Consider the following 16,978-nt stretch of genomic DNA (forward strand, 5'->3'; position numbering starts at 1 on the left):
GTAGTAAAGAATCCACCTGTCAAGGCAGGAGACTCAGGAGACAGGTTTAATCCTTGGGTCGGGAAGATCCCCTGGAGGAGGAAATGGCAATCCACTCCAGTATTCTTGTCTGGAGAATCCCATGGACAGAGGAGCCTGGCAGACTACAGTCCATGGGGTGATAGTCAGATGCGACTGAGCACGCATGCACGTTCTTAGCAACCCTTCAACATACAATACAGTATTATTAACCACAGTGTGACAATTACTCTAATGATTTAGTTGCTAGCTTTAAGCAAAGGCAAATGCTTTTGAATTTGCTGTATAAGATGGCTTCTGGCAATGACAAATGAGCTGATTTAATAAGTACTGAGTTTTCAGATTTGCTTTCAAATACCACTGACTTGTCAGAGCTCTCTCTGACTCACTAATGATTCCTCGGGCAGCCTCAGAGTCTGTCCCAGATGAGACGGTTTGGACACCAAGACAGCCAAGGTGCATCCCAGAAGGTGCCAAGGGCGTCTATGAAACAGATGATGAACGGAAAACAGGGAAGTTCCCATTGAGTGAAACCTCAGTAAGAAAACCCACAGCTCCTCCAAATCAGTGTGCCTTTTGACAGGCTAATACTTAATTGTGATTTTTTTTCCTTCACCCTACAGCACAAGAGATGCAGGTTCAATCCCTGGAGAGGGCATGGCAACCCACTCCAGTATTCTTGCCTGGAGAATTCCAAGGACAGAGGAGCCCGGCATGGACAGTCCAGTGGGTCATAGAGAGTCGGACATGACTGAGTGACCAACACTTTTTCACTTTTGACAGGCTAATACTTAATTATGATTTTTTCCTTCACCCTACAGCACATGTCTGGAATTGTCCTAAAAGTTTTGAGGGGGAATGTATATGACTGACATGTCAAACCACTGCCTTTATATTCTTTAGGGAGAAGTGTTGTGTGCGCTAAGTTCCTTCAACTCTTTGTGATCCCATGGACTGCAGCCCACCAGGCTCCTCTGTCCATGGGATTCTCCAGGCAAGAACACTGGAGTAGGTTGATATGCCCTCCTCCAGGGGATCTTCCCTGGAGGGATCTAACCTGCGTCTCTTAGGTCTCCTGCATTGGAAAGCAGGTTCTTTACGACTAGCACCACCTGGGAAGACCCATTAGGGAGAAATGAGCAAACAAAGTGTTTAGAGGGATGAAGAGCCAACACACAAGGTTTTTAAAGAAAAAACCGGGCCTCTTCAATCTGGACAAATATTTCAAGTGCTTTCAAATGCCTGAAAGAGGTCCAAGGGAAAATAAAGCATAAAATATTTTCTTCTTTAAAATTTATTTTTAATTGCGGTAAAAAAAAAACATAAGCTTTACCATTTTAACCACTTTTTTAAAGTGGGAAGTTCAGTGGCATGAAGTGCGTTCACATTATTGTACAAGCATTACCGCCATCCATTTTCAGAATGTTCTTCGCCTTGCAGAACTGAAACTCTGCAATCATCAAACACTAACTTCCCTCCCCCCGTCCCACCCTGCCCCAGCAACCAGCATTCTCCTTCTGTCTCTGATTTTGCCCCTCTAGGTACCTGATGAGTGGAATCATACAGTGTTTGATTTTTTGAGACTGGCTTATTTCAGTTTGAGTGATGTCTTCAAGGTTCAACAATACGTGGGCACTGTGTTTTCCCCAAACCCTAGAGTTCTAGAACTGGGTATCAGTTCTGAAGTTCTAAGGAGTTGGGTTTTGTTTATTTTTTGTTTTGTTTTTTTTTTTTGGTTTTATTTTTAGAAAAATTAAATGGACTAGTGCTTTACAAAAGAATAATAAGCATGAGCAATTTCTACCCCTACTGCTGCTAAGTCTCTTCAGTTGTGTCCGACTCTGCGACCCCATAAACGGCAGCCCATCAGGCTCCACCATCCCTGGGATTTTCCAGGCAAGAACATTGGACTGGGAGGTAGTAAAAGGCTAACTAGATCAATGGTTTTATCTAGATAACTAGATAAAATCAGATGAATTCCTAGGTAACAGATGCATAGAAGGCTATGTATTGTGAGGAAATTTACAGTGTTTGTTCTTTTAAAGGTAGATTTGGTAAAAAAGAGTTGGGAGCAGGGGTTCTTTGAAATACTGATCTCACCTGAGACCGCTTTAAGGCTGGGAGTGGGGTTTCCTACCCAGCTGACGGCCTTGCCAATCAATTCCCACCTGTCAGTCTGGAGACTGCTGGTGTGTTTTCAGCAGCAGTGAAGCACATGGAAAGCTCAGCTCACCAAGCAGATCTGAAGGCCAAGGACAGAGACCAGCTCTGACCAAGCACCACCCCCAAGGAGGCTGGCCTGCAGGGGCCACACCAGTCCAGAGGCCTCCTTCTGAGCCCCAGGACCGGCTAGTTGTTCAGGCTTGGCCAGCGTGGTTGGGCCGAGAGGACACGCAGGTAGGTAAGCCTTGCCTAGTTCTTCCTAGGGAACGAGCTCTGTCTCACTATGCATGTGTGTGTTAGTTGCTCAGTCACATCCAGCTCTTTGTGACCCCATGGACTGCAGTCCTCCAGGCTCCTCTGTCCATGAGATTCTCCAGGCAAGAACACTGAAGTGGGTAGCCATTCCCTTCTCCAGGGGTTCTTCCTGACCCAGGGATTGAACCCAGGTCTCCTGCATTGCAGGCAGACTCTTTACCATCTAAGCCACCGGGGAAGCCCGTCTCACTCTGCATATGCAGAGAAAGGACAGTGAGTTGACCATCCAGGTGGCCTACTGAGCCTTTAGTTTGCAGCATCCTGAGAAAACACTAGCTAAGTTTCTTGGGCAGAACTCGAATTTGCTGGCAGGTGCAGGGAATAGGAATTTTCTTCAGTCTCCCAAGCACTTCACTAAGTGCTCATGAGCTATGACTGAACAGCCACGTCACCGGTAGATGACGATTTTCCATCCCTTTTCTTTCAGTAACAGCACCTAGAGCAGGATGTTCTGGACATGCAACGCAGAACACATGAAGATGCCTAGAGAGAAAAATCTGTCCTTCCCACCACCTCCTCCGTTCTCATGTGGTTCTGCTGCAGGACAGCAGAGTCTTAGGGAGCTTCATGGTAAGGGGCTACTGAGCAGTGGCCAGAGCACTGGGTGATTAGAACACCTTGAGGATGGTAACTGCCTGCCCTGAGGTGGTGGGAGCCCATCTCCTGGGCCATTCAGCTCCCCAACTGCGTCCTTCGATTCTCATTTCTCTATAACATTGTCGTTCAGTCCCTAAGTCATGTCCGACTCTTTGTGACCCCATGGACTGCAGCATGCCAGGCCTCCCTGTCTGTCACCAACTCCTGGAGTCCACTCAAAGTCATGTCCATTGAGTCCATGATGCCATCCAACCATCTCATCCTCTGTCGTCCCCTTCTCCTCCCACCTTCAATCTTTCCCAGCATCAGGGTCTTTTCCAATGAGTCGGCTGTTCGAATCAGGTGGCCAAAGGATTGGAGTTTCAGTTTCACCACCTGTCCTTCCAATGAATATTCAGAGTTGATTTAGACCCCAACAGATGGGGGCCTCTGCTGACGAGTATAGGGGTTGGCCAAAAGGAAAATAAAAAAGCCCACCTCCTAGGGGCAGAAGAGGTCAACCAGACAACCCTCAAGCAAGAGTGGGCTGCCAGGACCAGGCCTGCCTGAGCCTGAAGAGGCAGCGGATGGGAGGCAGGAAACTCAGGTGGAAGGTTCTTCTCTCTCCTAGATGTGTCCTGGTTTGTGCTGTAATGTAAGCTCTGGGTGGCGGAGGGTATGGGTCTTCGCCAAAAGAAGACGATGCAAGAGAAGCCTTAAGAAGAATCTTCCAGGGTTAATGAAATCCTGACTTTCCAAACTGACCGCCAGGCAGCACCACTCACACACAGAGAGCATGCATTGTGCACACACAGGTAAGTAAATATACCTGGGATGTATTTTAGACACCTGAATGCCCACTGGTTTTTCCAGTAGTCATGTATGGATGTGAGAGTTGGACTATAAGGAAAGCTGAGCACTGAAGAATTGATGCTTTTGAACTGTGGTGTTGAAGGAGACTCTTGAGAGTTCAACCAGTCCATCCTAAAGGAAATCAGTCCTGAATATTCATTGGAAGGACTGATGCTAAAGCTGAAACTCCAATACTTTGGCCACCTGATGCGAAGAACTGACTTATTTAAAAAGACCCTGATGCTGGGAAAGATTGAAGGCGGGAGGAGAAGGGGATGACAGAGGATGAGATGGCTGGATGGCATCACCGACTCAATGGACATGAGTTTGAGTAAACTCCGGGAGTTGGTGATGGACAGGGAGCCCTGGTGTGTTGTAGTCCATGGGGTTGCAAAGAGTTGGACACGACTGAGTGACCGAACTGAACTGAATGTGACCTTTTTGTAATGGGACAATGGCACAATGCTTTTCTCTCCCTCTGTGAATCCACAGAGTGGGGGGTGAAGGGGAAAGAATAGGGTGTTCTTGCATCATCCCCACCATTCTGGGCTGCAGTCAAGTTCACACTCACCACAGAGCAAACAAGCCCCTTGGCTTCAGAGCAGAACAACTTCAGTAGCCAGGCCATTGGGTCTGTCTTCCTCTGCCCCATGCCTTTCTTCCCCTGAATTCAGGTATAACTTAAAGCCTTTTGAAATTTTTTAATATCCCCAAGGTTGGCAGTCTTGCGACAACTCTAATGTCTTATGTTTCTCTCTGTAGTCCATTCTTTCTCCTCACAACAGGCTCACTTACTTCCTAAATACCCAATTGTGTTTCACTTGCCAAGTTTCCCTGACCTTTCTTTGGGCCCAGCGTTGTTTCTAGTTGCTGCTGCTGCTTCAGTTGTGCCCGACTCTGTGCGACCCCATAGACGGCAGCCCACCAGGCTCCCCCGTCCCTGGGATTCTCCAGACAAGAACACTGGAGTGGGTTGCCATTTCCTTCTCCAATGCATGAAAGTGAAAAGTGAAAGGGAAGTCGCTCAGTCCTGTCCGACTCTTCGCGACCCCATGGACTGCAGCCCACCAGGCCCCTCCTTCCATGGGATTCTTCAGGCAAGAGTACTGGAGTGGGGTGCCATTGCCTTCTCCTGTTTCTAGCTACATGTACTATTTCAGCGTTTTTGCCAACCTTCCTGACTGTCAGCTCAAAAGCAGCTGTCAAACTTTAACTTAGAAGATGTCCTCAACCTAAAGGAAGACCTGAATGCTGGGACTTCCCTGGTGGTCCAGTGGTTAAGACTTCACTTTCCAGTATAGGGGTGTGTGTGTTCGATCCCTGGTTGGGAAGCTAGAATCCCACGTGCCTCGGGGCCAAAAAAAAAACCAGAACATAAAACAGAAGCAATGTTGTAACAAAATCAATAAAGACTTTAAAAATGGCCCATATGAAAAAAAAATCTTAAAAAAAAAAGACAGGAAAGCTATTTTGATCTCGACTGTAGCTTCCAAGGGCTTCCCTTGTAGCTTCTAACTCTCCAGGCTTGTCCTCACTTTGGTGAGTTTTCACTGTGGCTGTTTAGATTCTACTAAAGGGTGACTTCCTTGGCAGCTCAGTGGTAAAGAACCCACCTGCAATGCAAGAGCCCTAGGAGACATGGGTTCGATCCCTGGGTTGGGAAGATCCCCTGGAGGAAGGCATGGCAAGCCACTCCAGTCTGGTGGGCTACGGCCCATAGGGTCACAGGGTTGGACATGACTAAAGCAGCTTAGCAGGCACACACCACACCCAAGGGGTTGTAGCTGTAACTCGGAGATCAGGGGACACAGAGGAAGTCAGAAATGACTTTATATTTGCCAGGCCACCTGGACTCAGATGTGCCCAGTCCACCGTGTAACGTTCGGCTTTGCCATGGTCCAGCTTGAAGAGCAGGCAGATGAGGACTTGTTCATCGGCACAGTCTCCAGACTTTAAGGATTTTCCGTGTTTGCTTTGAATGTGAGAGTTATTTCTGTCTTTCTTGGCGCCCGGCCCCCAGTCTTTCCTTTGTGTATAACAAGCTCTTTGTCTGGGTCCGAGAATTCTGGTGCTTCTAGGACTGTCTTCCAGGGAGGATTGGAGCCGCTGGCTTGGTATCAATTTTCTACTTAAAAATGCTTCCCTCGGGGGAGAAATGACTTAGCAACCTATCATATTATCAACCTCTTCCTGCTCTTCTATTCCTGTTTAGCTCAGCAGGTGAGGGGAACACAAACCTTTCTTTACAGCTGAACTTTCAGGGAGGACTTTAATAAGATATCTGATCATTTACCATTCAGATGAATGGTGCTGACAGAAACGTGCCTTCCAATAAATCTTCCATCTGGTTTATTTTGGCAAAGAACAAAAATGTAGTATCGTTTTACCTGCTTATGTAATTAGTGAATCTGGTGAGAGTCTAGTCTGGGCGGATAAGTGAGCCCAGAGCTGTCTATCTACCTTCTATCCTGCAGCTGAAGCCACTACCCTGAGGTTTAAAGCAGCGGATTAAACTGCCCTTTTTGGCACCTGGGACCGGTTTTGCGGAAGACAATTCTCCATGGATGGTGGGGGCGGGAGGAGAAGATCTGGGGATAATTCAAGCACGTGACGTGTCCTGTGCACTTCATTTCTATTATTATTACAGCAACTCCACTCAGATCATCAGTCATTAGATCCCAGAGGTTGGGGACCCCTGGTTTAAAGGTTTTGCTGCTGGTAGAAGAAAATAGGATGGCTTTGGTTCTTTTCACATTTTCTGGTTTCATTAAGAAAGGACAAGGACAAGAAGGCACTATCAAGTGATCAAACAAAATGAGTGTGTGTGTGTGTTTAGGTGCCAGAGTCCAGGAGTTTCTCATAAGACTTGAGTACCTGCTGCTTTTATCACATAGGGCCACACACTTAGGAGCTTCCCTGGTGGCTCAGTGGTAAAAAGAAAAAAGAAACCCAACCTGCAAAGCAGGAGCTGCAGAAGATTCAGGTTCGATCCCTTCCCAGGGAAGGAGAGATCCCCCGAATAAGGGCATGGCAACTAACTCCAGTATTCTTGCCTGGAGAATCCTACAGACAGAGGAGCCTGGTGGGCTACAGTCCATGGGGCCGAAAAGAGTCAGACATGACTAAAGCAACTTGGCACCCCCACGCACACACACATGCCACAGACTTACAGGGTCTTCTGAATCCCCCTACACAAAGAGTGGGTTGACAATGACTCGAAAGGAATTTTTTGTTTTGGCCCTAGGAGAAGCAAGACAGGGTTGCCCAAATTCCCCTGGGATTCCAGTCCACCAAGGGAACCAGACAGAGCCCAACTGGACTCTCCCCACACTGGGCTCTTTGGGGGTCCCCTTCATGTCCAGTGACACTGGCCAATGGCCAAAGGAGCAAGGGGACCAAAGGTAACAGGTTAATCCTGGTGCTGCAAACTGGACACAGGAAAATCTCCTTGTGGGCTTTTCACCATCCAAGAGAGCCCAGTAGAACAAATTCTAACCTTGTGAGTTGTTGCTGAGTCACTAAGTCATGTCTGACTCTGTCATTACTCCATGGAATGTAGCCCGCCAGGCTCCTCTGTCCATGGGATTCTCCAGGCAAGGATACTGGAGTGGGTTGCCGTGCCCTCATCCAGGGGATCTTCCCGACCCAGGGATAGAACCTGCATCTCCTGCACTGGCAGGCTGGTTCTTAACTGCCTGAGTCAAGGGAAGCCCAACCTTTGAGTATCTTTTGGTAAATCATGTTTTTAGCACCATGTCAAACTGCCAGGAAGTGGCTATGATTCTTAAAGTTTACAGACTGTTACCAAGGTGTCCAAGAAAACTATTTCCATGAGTCAAGGGTTTAAGAAGGCATTCCTATCGTTTACATGGATTCAGTGTAACCGTCAGTGGAGTTTGGACTCTGATATGAAGCGGGTAAGATTTATTTAATAACCACTTCCAAGTGCTTTTTAGTCATTCAGCCTTCTAGGGGATTTCTTTGGCAGTTATTTCCTATGTGGGCAACGGAATGGGCGTTCAAGAGGAAATGAAAAGTCATGGCTAAGCAACTGATTATTGTTTCCTGGGCTGTTTCTATGAGAGACTGAGTCTCCTTCATCCAGCACAACTCGTCTGAGAGAAAACACACATACGTGACCCACTACGAAATGGTCTAAGAATAAACTTCAAGTTCAGGGCTTTTCAAACTTGCAGATTGTCCTGTAAGATGAAGGGCTTCGCCTCAAAATCAGCGTGTTGTTCTCAGGAGAGGAAGCGGCTGATAAATCACAAAAAGCACAGTGTTCGTTGACAAGAGCTAAACCTTTATTATCTCCATTGATACTTGCAGGGGGGCGGGTGCGAGGAGAAAGAGAGGTCAAAGTAGGCACCCCAAAATGAGTGATGACATGGCCAGTAAAGAAGACAGAGATGACTGAGGGGAAAATGAGTTGTTCCTGGTCTTGAAATGCAGTCTTTGCTGCAGAAGTGGCGCCGCGGTGCTCCGGATAACAGCTGTGTATAAGGAGGCCCTGACGGCAGAAGAAAGGAAGGTACCCTGTCTTCCTGCAGGACCTGAGGCTTCAGCCAAGAGAAGCAGCCAGCTCCTGGTGCTGCTAAGCGAACAAAAGTGTCGTCATCAAGAAGGATGGTGTCTATCCAGGGCTTCATCTGTGCTCCCGGGGAGCAGCCCTACCCGGGGCTGATACTGTCACTTCAGCTGTCCTCTGGGTCCCCAACAACTGCCAGGGCAACATCAGCCAAGGACAACCTTACTGCTCAGGCTGAGCGAGCACAGGGGTTGGCGGAGGGACAGGTGCTGTTTGTCCTGTGCCTGCAGACAGGGACCCAGCCTCTCTGACAAGCTGAGGATGGACAGCAAGTGAGGACTGTGCGTTTCTAAATAACCACAGCTCGTTAGGAGATCCCACCAAAACTACAATGGAAAAATTCAGTAAGGATGCTCAGTTTGCTTTTTTTTTTTAATGGGACACTCTGTTCTTTGATGATGAGAAACTTCAAATGTCACGACTGCACCTTTCCGTGATAAAGCAGGAGTGACTGTTACGAAGCAGATGACATCTCATTATGAGGAAAGGTAAGGGATAAATTATTTTTTATGATCTATTGAAAGGAAAAGAGTGTTTCATCTCCCTCTACCCTCCCCAGCATCTCACCCCCTTCCTCGCTAAAAACAAATAGAAAAACTACAAAATGCAAACACATCTCAGAGGAGATAAAAGAAGAAAAAATGCTTCCAAGCTTACGAGCTGTCCACCCTTAAAAGGGACAGCAGCACATGCATAAAACAGTTATCTTTATATTTTGGGAAACCACACTGACATGCAGACTAGAGGGGCGGGCAGTCACTAGGGATTAATTGTACTGTTCTCATCCAGTCTGGGTTGCACGCTTTGTTTTCGAAGTCCTGCCATCAGCTTTATGGGAAATCCATGCTTTGCTTTCTAAGGGTTCTGTTCTGTGCTGTTTCTCTCCTTTTTTAAAATTAGCTCCATCCCATTAAAAAGAAAATCTAGCTTATTTCAAACAACCTGTAAATATTTTACATCAGGCTAAGGGCAACCTCAAATGACAGAAAATGAATAGAATGTTGCCGAGGTTATGTACTCGATGATTTAATAACCTCAAAAGGGAAATAAATGCAAACAAGTACATGTCATATCATGGGTAAAACAGAACAGAGTTTAGTTTACCAAACAGTGCTGTGTTTTAAAAACATACCACTCTTATTTCCACGGTTCTCCCTTTGGATTGGGACCTCAACCTCAGTTGCTAAGGAACTGCATATACTGGAGATCAGATTTCTTCTTTACAAATTTGATGCAGTGGTTAAGTCCCAAATGCATTTTGTCTCTTGCCGTCTCATTTAGATTTTTAGGAGGAAAGCATTCAAGTTCTATTTCTGATCACATTTTCTCCCTCTGTGTAATGGTAAATGATGTAACAAAATCATGATGTAACAAAATCAGAATCCCTTCTGAGTAGGAAATGGCAACCCCTGCCAGTATTCTTGCCTGGAGCATTCCACGGACAGAGGAGCCTGGTGGGCTACAGTCCATGGGGTCGCAAAGAGTTGGACAAGACTGAGCACATGTAGCAAGGGACTTTCCCCTCCTACAGCATTAAATAGAGAGAGAGCTTATAAACTATGATTACTAAACTTTATTTGTACAGAAATTTTTGCAGGTTATGAGGCTAAATGTTGGGAAAGATTGAAGGCAGGAGGAGAAGGGGACGACAAAGGATGAGATGGTTGGATGGCATCACCGACTCAATGGACATGAGCGTGGGTAAACTCTGGGAGTTGGTGATGGACAGGGAGGCCAGGCGTGCTGCAGCCCATGGTGTCACAGAGTCGGACACGACTGAGTGACAGAACCGAACTGAAGGCTAAATGTTGGATAGATAGAGGTAGGGAAGGCGAGCTTAATAGCAACAGTGTTTGGTAGCTATCAGATGACTATTACTCCAGTGTTATTCTGTTCCTATCCCATGTTAAAACATGTAACGTTGCCATTGCATTGACATATAATGTGGTATATTCAGAGTGTTTTGGTTTGGCCATAGCCCACTCTGATGACCCAAAAAGTGCAGAATGCTCTTTCTTAGGAGACAATAGCTAATATAATAATGCTGTTCTTCACCTCTGGATCTTCTCAGTCTAATTCTCGCCATGGTTGTGCAGGGTGATTCCTCTTCCCTGGATGAAGACAGCTGTCAATCAAGCAAGATCCCTGAGCACTGAGATACTGCTCTAACGTCACCTGCCTGTGCATTGCTAATGAGAAGCTGGCCTTTGTGGGCTCTCAGGGTTGAGGGTTGGAAGTGGACTAGGGGTTCCCTGGGCACCCTCCCTCACCTCCCTGGGATGATGCGCCTTTGTATGGTTAAGACCGTCTCCATATCAGGGGGGCACCCCAGTGGTCACAAATCACCCCCCTTCCCCTCGGGCTGAAATCACCTCCCCAATAAGGCATCGTTCTGTATGTTTTATTTCACCAGAAAAGGATTTCTCACCCAAACACAAGAATAACTGTTTTTCAAGGTACTCAATCTTCCAGGCATCTACTTAAGACCGGCTGACAAGCCCAAATATCAAGTCTGTGCTGTTAGTAATCCCCTCCAGATTCATCACTGTTTCAGCTGCTTCCTGGCTGGGAGAGGAGGGAGGCCACCCTGGTTGCACACTGAGATGCCAGCCCCATCAACCCTGAGCAAATCGCAAGTGTCACGTGGCTTATGTTTTCAGGAAGGGGGCTCACTGCACCCAGTTATCTCACTTGTGCCCTTCTGAAAGCTGTAGGAAGGGGAGCCCGGAGCAGATAAAGTAGGTAGGTGACATCACTCGCCCTCAGGGGTTCATGGGGGGATGGGGACACAGACATGTAACCATGGAGACGCTGTGGATGCTGGAGATGGACCAGGTGCAGAGGGCAGCAGAGCCTGGAGGCCCCAGGAAGGGTAGAACAAAGGCTGCTGGCTTCTGGAGCTGGCTGCCATGAAAAGGCAAGAAACTCAGCTGGGGAAACTAATCTGAAATTAATGAATGCTTGGAAAGAAAAAAAATCTTAAAAAAGAAAGAGAGAGAGAGACATGATTTATGAAAAGGTGCTGAAAAGCAAGGAAACTGCAGTCTTCCAGAAGGTATAGCCAATGAGAGCCCAGGAAGCCCACATGGAGTGGTTTTTTATTTTTTCTTCACTTGATTAGATTTGAAGACAGAGATACTCTGCAGCATAGATTAAGGGAAAGGACCAGGAGGCACTCACGTTCAGAGGAGAGAGGGAGGGGCAGAAGGAGACTGCATTTGGGGAAGGTAGAGCTGCAGGCAGGGATGCTGAAGGACAGAGCAGTGAATAAACAGGGTGGAGCCAGCAAGTGGCTCTGACCTGCTAAGCCTAGGCTGTGACCCCACTTCAGTGTTGGAGTGGAAGCACGCATCCTCTTCCTGAGGACAGAGCAGAGCCTCGAACAGGAAGAAGAAGAGGAGGCTTAGTCTAGGGAGACGCACAGGGAAGGAAGGCGGTCCTCTAGCTGTGGTCTGCTGACCTGAGCATAGATCCCCAACTCCCAGGAGCTCCATACAGCTCATGCCGATTTCTGTAACGCCAAGACTGGACTCTGTACTCCTCCATGCTCAAGGGGACCCCTGTGAAGAAGCACCATCCAGGGCACAGAAGGAAGATGCGGCTCCCCTCGGAGAGGAGGTGCAGTGAGGGCTGGGGACCACTGGGTTCTCATGTCCAGGTTCATCTTCCACAGCCATCCCCTGCTGATGGTTTCACATTCTCCCAAAAAGGGTCACCCAACGTGCCCGTGGGTTGTGCCACACCTACTGCATTCAATGAGAATATATTTTATAAACTGTGAAGTGCTCTCCAAATGTGAAGTATGCGCCAGGCAAGGGAAAGAGTGATGTGCATTTTGTTGCATGAAAACTGAGACACCCCCCCCCCCGCAAGTTTGCAGGAGAATGGATACATGTATATGTATGGCTGAGTCCCTTTCAAGGTTCACCTGGAGCTATCACAACATGGTTAACTGGCTACACCCCCATACAAAATGTTTTTGGCGTTAAAAGAAAGAGCTGATCATGCGATTTTCACCCTTTCTTTTGTTGATGTCGTGTACCACATTGGTTGATGTGCAAGTGATAAACCACCCTCATAATCCTGGAATAAATCCAACTGGATCATGAAAAAAAAAACCCCAACAAAAAGAAAAAGTGAGTCCCCCTCAATCTGAGTTCCCTTGCTGAGTTGATGATTAATCTCTCTATCCAAAATTTGATTCCCTTCCTTGTCCCCCCCGACCTCCAACCCCTTTCTTGTCCCCTCCGACCTTAATCCTGGGCTAACTGAACACTCATTGACCAGAGTCAGAAGACTAAAATTGCTGCTGTTAACAGACTATAATTGCTATTGTAGATATAATCATTAACGTACGGACTCAGATGGCTTCTCCAGAGCAAGATAAGCTAACAGACCCCCCAAGCCATGGAACGCCTGGCCAGAGAAGGCAAGGGGGCGGGGAACATCCAGAACCCCTACAACTACAATGAAGCAATGGCAGGAGATATCACGAGAAGGTGATAAACCCCAGCTTCTTGGTTCTTCCCCTTTAAAAACAGCCCCAGCTCAGAGACCAAGTGGCAGTGCATCTGAGGCTGTCTCCCGCTCCCTTGCCTGACGCCCTGCAATAAACCCTAACTTTGCTGCAAACACCTGCTCTCAGAGCTTGGCTTTCTGTGCTGCAGGCACACCAGTCCTTGCTGATTTACAGCATCCTGAGAAAAGCCTATCCATTTCTGCTGAACTTAAAGAAAAAAAAATTGGGCTGAATATTTGTTTCACACCCCCCTTTTAATTTAAGGTATTTATAATAACCCTGGCTGACTCTTAGAAAAAGAAAGAAACAAATGTATTTGGATACATATATATATGTACACACACACACAGAGCTTCCCTCATGGCTTAGATGGTAAAGAATCTGCCAGCAATGCAGGAGACCTGGCTTCAGTTCCTGGGTGGGGAAGATCCCCTGGAGAAGGGAATGGCGACCCACTCCAGGATTCTTGCCTGGAGAATTCCATGGACAGAGGAGCCTGGTGGGCTACAGTCCAGGGGGGCGCAAAGAGTCAGGCACAACTGAGCTACTAACACATACATACACACAGATACACACACATGGGCTTCCCTTGTAGCTCAGTTGGTAAAGAAGCTGCCTGCAATGCAAGAGACCCGGGTTTGATTCCTGGGTCAGGAAGATGCCCTGGGGAAGGGAACTGCTACCCACTCCAGTATTCTTGCCTGGAGAATCCCATGGACAGAGGAGCCTGGTAGGTTCCCAATCCATGGAGTCACAAGAGTTGGATACAACCACACCACCACCACCACACACACACATTAGAGGTATTTCTTTTACAATATGGATATGGTCCAATTATAGAAAATACTTTTACTTCCCCCAAGTCTCGTTTCAGTTCTGTGCTTCCTAGTAGCTTATTGTTGTCTTACTATTAAGTGCTGCTTTTTGACTATTTTTCAAGAGCATATCAATTGCAATGAAGGCACAGGTAAGCCTACCTCAGTAGACATATATCATAGTTGTTTTAAAATTCTATTCTCACTAGAAAACCTAGTGATAACACACTTAATTAGAATTCAAATGCCACTTACAGACTAATTACAGAAAAGGAACCATGATACAGGAGTGGCAGGGCCCTTGAAAATTAGCCAGGCACCTAAGATGATTGCGGGCATGCTCAGCCTCTCAGTCGTGTCCGGCTCTTTTATGACCACATGGACTATAGCCTGACGGGCTCTTGTGTCCATTGGATTATCCTGGTAAGAAGAGTGGAGCAGTTGTTGCTGCTGCTGCTGCTAAGTCGCTTCAGTCGTGTCCGACTCTGTGCGACCCCATAGACGGCAGCCCACCAGGCTGCCCCGTCCCTGGGATTCTCCAGGCAAGAACACTGGAGTGGGTTGCCATTTCCTTCTCCAATGCATGAAAGTGAAAAGTGAAAGTGAAGTCGCTCAGTCGTGTCCTACTCCTAGCGACCCCATGGTCTGTAGCCCACCAGGCTCCTTCGTCCATGGTTAGATCACAATAAATTAGAGAGCAGGGAGGATGAATTCTGAAGTCCAGGGAGCTACTGATTGTGACCAGCAGAGCAAGTATTTCTCTAGCCATAAAGAAATCAGAGTTATTTTCCATATGAAAACATTTAAAATTGCCTTCCCCGTCCCACTAGGAGGGGAGGCTCACCACTGCAGACTTCAGATGCCTCCAGGTTACAGGCAGTGGTTTCCCACAGAAGTGGATGAAGGCACGTGACCTTCATCTTATCCCCACCCCCACCCCTACTCCCACCCCGGCTGCCCTGGGTCCCCAGTACCAGCAGGAAGTAGGGGTCCCACAGCAGTCTACAGGGGTGTCCAGCCTCACACTTTCTGTTTCTCCCACAGTCCACCCAGGAGAATCTGCCCAGTCCCGCCTGTTAATTCCACTCCAGGAAATCTGTTTCACATCTCTCTCCCAAGTCTTGTCAAGTCATCCTCCAAGGACTGTCTGACACTCCCGTTTATGAGTTCTCAAATGACCACGATCACAGCTAATGAGGCACGCGGATGGAGAAGACATTCTGATTTTAAATTCACCCAGTCTCAAAGGCCCGGGGACCCATCTCTTCCCTTCCCAACTGCCAGCACCTTCCCTACGTTTTACGAAGCCAACTGTTCGTTAAGTTAATTAAGATAAATAATATTTTTCAGCATCACTGCTTTCCCCAATGACTACTATTCTAACAGCATGATTTTCTACTACTCTTTGGTGCAAATAGATAATATTTTAATAACATTAGGGGTTATGTAACTTTGGTCAAGTGGCCTGGAAATCTACCCACAATTTATCATATTATTTTTAGAGCAAAATGTATTCTCAATAAGGTTTCTGAATTACAACCAGGCTGTAAAGCTGCAGACAATACCAAATACAAACACACAAACGAATACAAAACCATAAAAAGAACCCCTCTAAGGCTGGTCCCCTCTCTGCTGTTTACACAGTAAACATTTAATATACAGAGAAATGGAGCAAAATCATGGAGCCTCATCAAATTTAATTCCAGATGGCACCTCTCTGCTGTCACCAGGCACCAAGTCTAACTGTGATAGTATCCTTAGCACAGCGCAATGATGAAGCAGATAAACATGCTTCCCCCAAAGTCCTAGATGTATTCCAAAGTCAAATATTCAAAAGTGTTTTTGAATTTTCCAATCACTGTTTCCTTAAGGCAAATGGCTGAGAAATTACTGTGTTACAATAAAGCATTTTTACATTGTGAAGGAAAAAACGAATATTCATAGTATTTGCATTTAGGCAAAAAGCTCCCATTTATGGATAACGTAATGGAGCTGCCCCTTCGAGAGGATGGGCAGAAGAGAGAGAGACAAACAACAGCAATGTGATCCGGATACTATTTATCACTGTTCCCGCCGTTATGCATAACTTGTCTTCTCTCTCAGGCAAGCAGTTTGAAACATGTCACTAAATCCGGTTGTCAATGAATTAACATGACTGAGATGGAACCCACCACCAGCTCTTTTAAAGTTCGGTACCATCACCATCGGCTTCATCTTCTCCCAGCCCACCCGATCGGCAGCCAAGGCCCTTTGACTCTGGACATCATGTCTCTTGTAGCTCTCCCTCCCTGCCCCAGCCCTTCTCCAGGTCATCCGCCTCTGTCTCTCTGGTGGCGTCCACAAGAGCATCTCGATCGGTTTCCCCACCTCTGTTCTCACCTCCATCTCACTCACTAGCCACAATGGAACCAAAGTCACCTTTTCAAATAGGCAAATCCAAGCAAACCGCACTCCACTGAGAACCCTTCAAAATTCCCCACTGCCCTAATGATCAAGGCAGAGCTTCTCACCCGGACTGGGTGGGTCTTCCCTGGTTCTGTTCACCTTGTCACCCGCCCTCCTGCCCGCTCCTGGCTTGTCCCGTGTACCAGTCATTCCAAGCATCTACCGTTTTCTACCTGGAATTCTCTTGCTTTCCAGAAGACAGGACCTGTCACTGTCTCTAGATCTCTGGTCTCAGCTTGACCTGACACTTAGGGTCCTGGGGTAAACACCCTATTCTTCTTCTATCTCCGACTTGATCACATTCTTTGATAGCTGCCTGCCTGTCTGCTTGCCTTTCTGGATTAATTACTGCACCAGCAAGGGCTGAGTCAGTCCTTTTTCCTATTTCACCTTCAGTGACTATCACAGGACGTGCCACATTGCAGGTGTTCAAGAAACACCTGTTTAAGGAACACATTCATGGAGGCACCCTCGCCCACTGTGTTTCATATTATCCATTAATAGTGAAATGATTCTCTATTTAATAGTGAAACACTCCAAAATTTTATACTAAGCACCCAAGAAAGAGGGTGACAACTTTCAACTCATTAAGCAGCCCCCATACTTGGTTTCAAACATCTTGATGTGTTACTGCCAGAAAATGAAAGTTGCTCAGTGTGTTTGACTCTTCGCGACCCCATGGAC

General features: G+C 47.0%; 1 protein-coding gene and 1 long non-coding RNA gene across 6 annotated transcripts in view; one reads left to right on the top strand and one right to left on the bottom strand.

The window, feature by feature from the left end:
- ANKH (ANKH inorganic pyrophosphate transport regulator) overlaps positions 1–16,978 on the bottom strand; it is a 171,419-nt gene that overhangs the window by 139,525 nt on the left and 14,916 nt on the right. The window lies entirely within an intron of this gene.
- On the top strand, positions 1,737–15,031 carry LOC147350116 (uncharacterized). 2 transcript variants are annotated; one of them, XR_015148625.1, is made up of 5 exons: positions 1,737–2,415; positions 2,924–3,066; positions 3,704–3,887; positions 10,612–13,014; positions 14,894–15,031. It is a non-coding gene; the product is annotated as an uncharacterized LOC147350116 (long non-coding RNA). The 2 variants fall into 2 exon arrangements; XR_015148626.1 differs by lacking the exons at positions 10,612–13,014; positions 14,894–15,031 and adding an exon at positions 8,392–8,557.

Source organism: Bos grunniens, chromosome 20, assembly GCF_055505025.1.
Source record: "Bos grunniens cultivar Pamir isolate PY7600 chromosome 20, Bosgru_T2T1.0, whole genome shotgun sequence".
Lineage (NCBI taxonomy): Eukaryota > Metazoa > Chordata > Mammalia > Artiodactyla > Bovidae > Bos > Bos grunniens.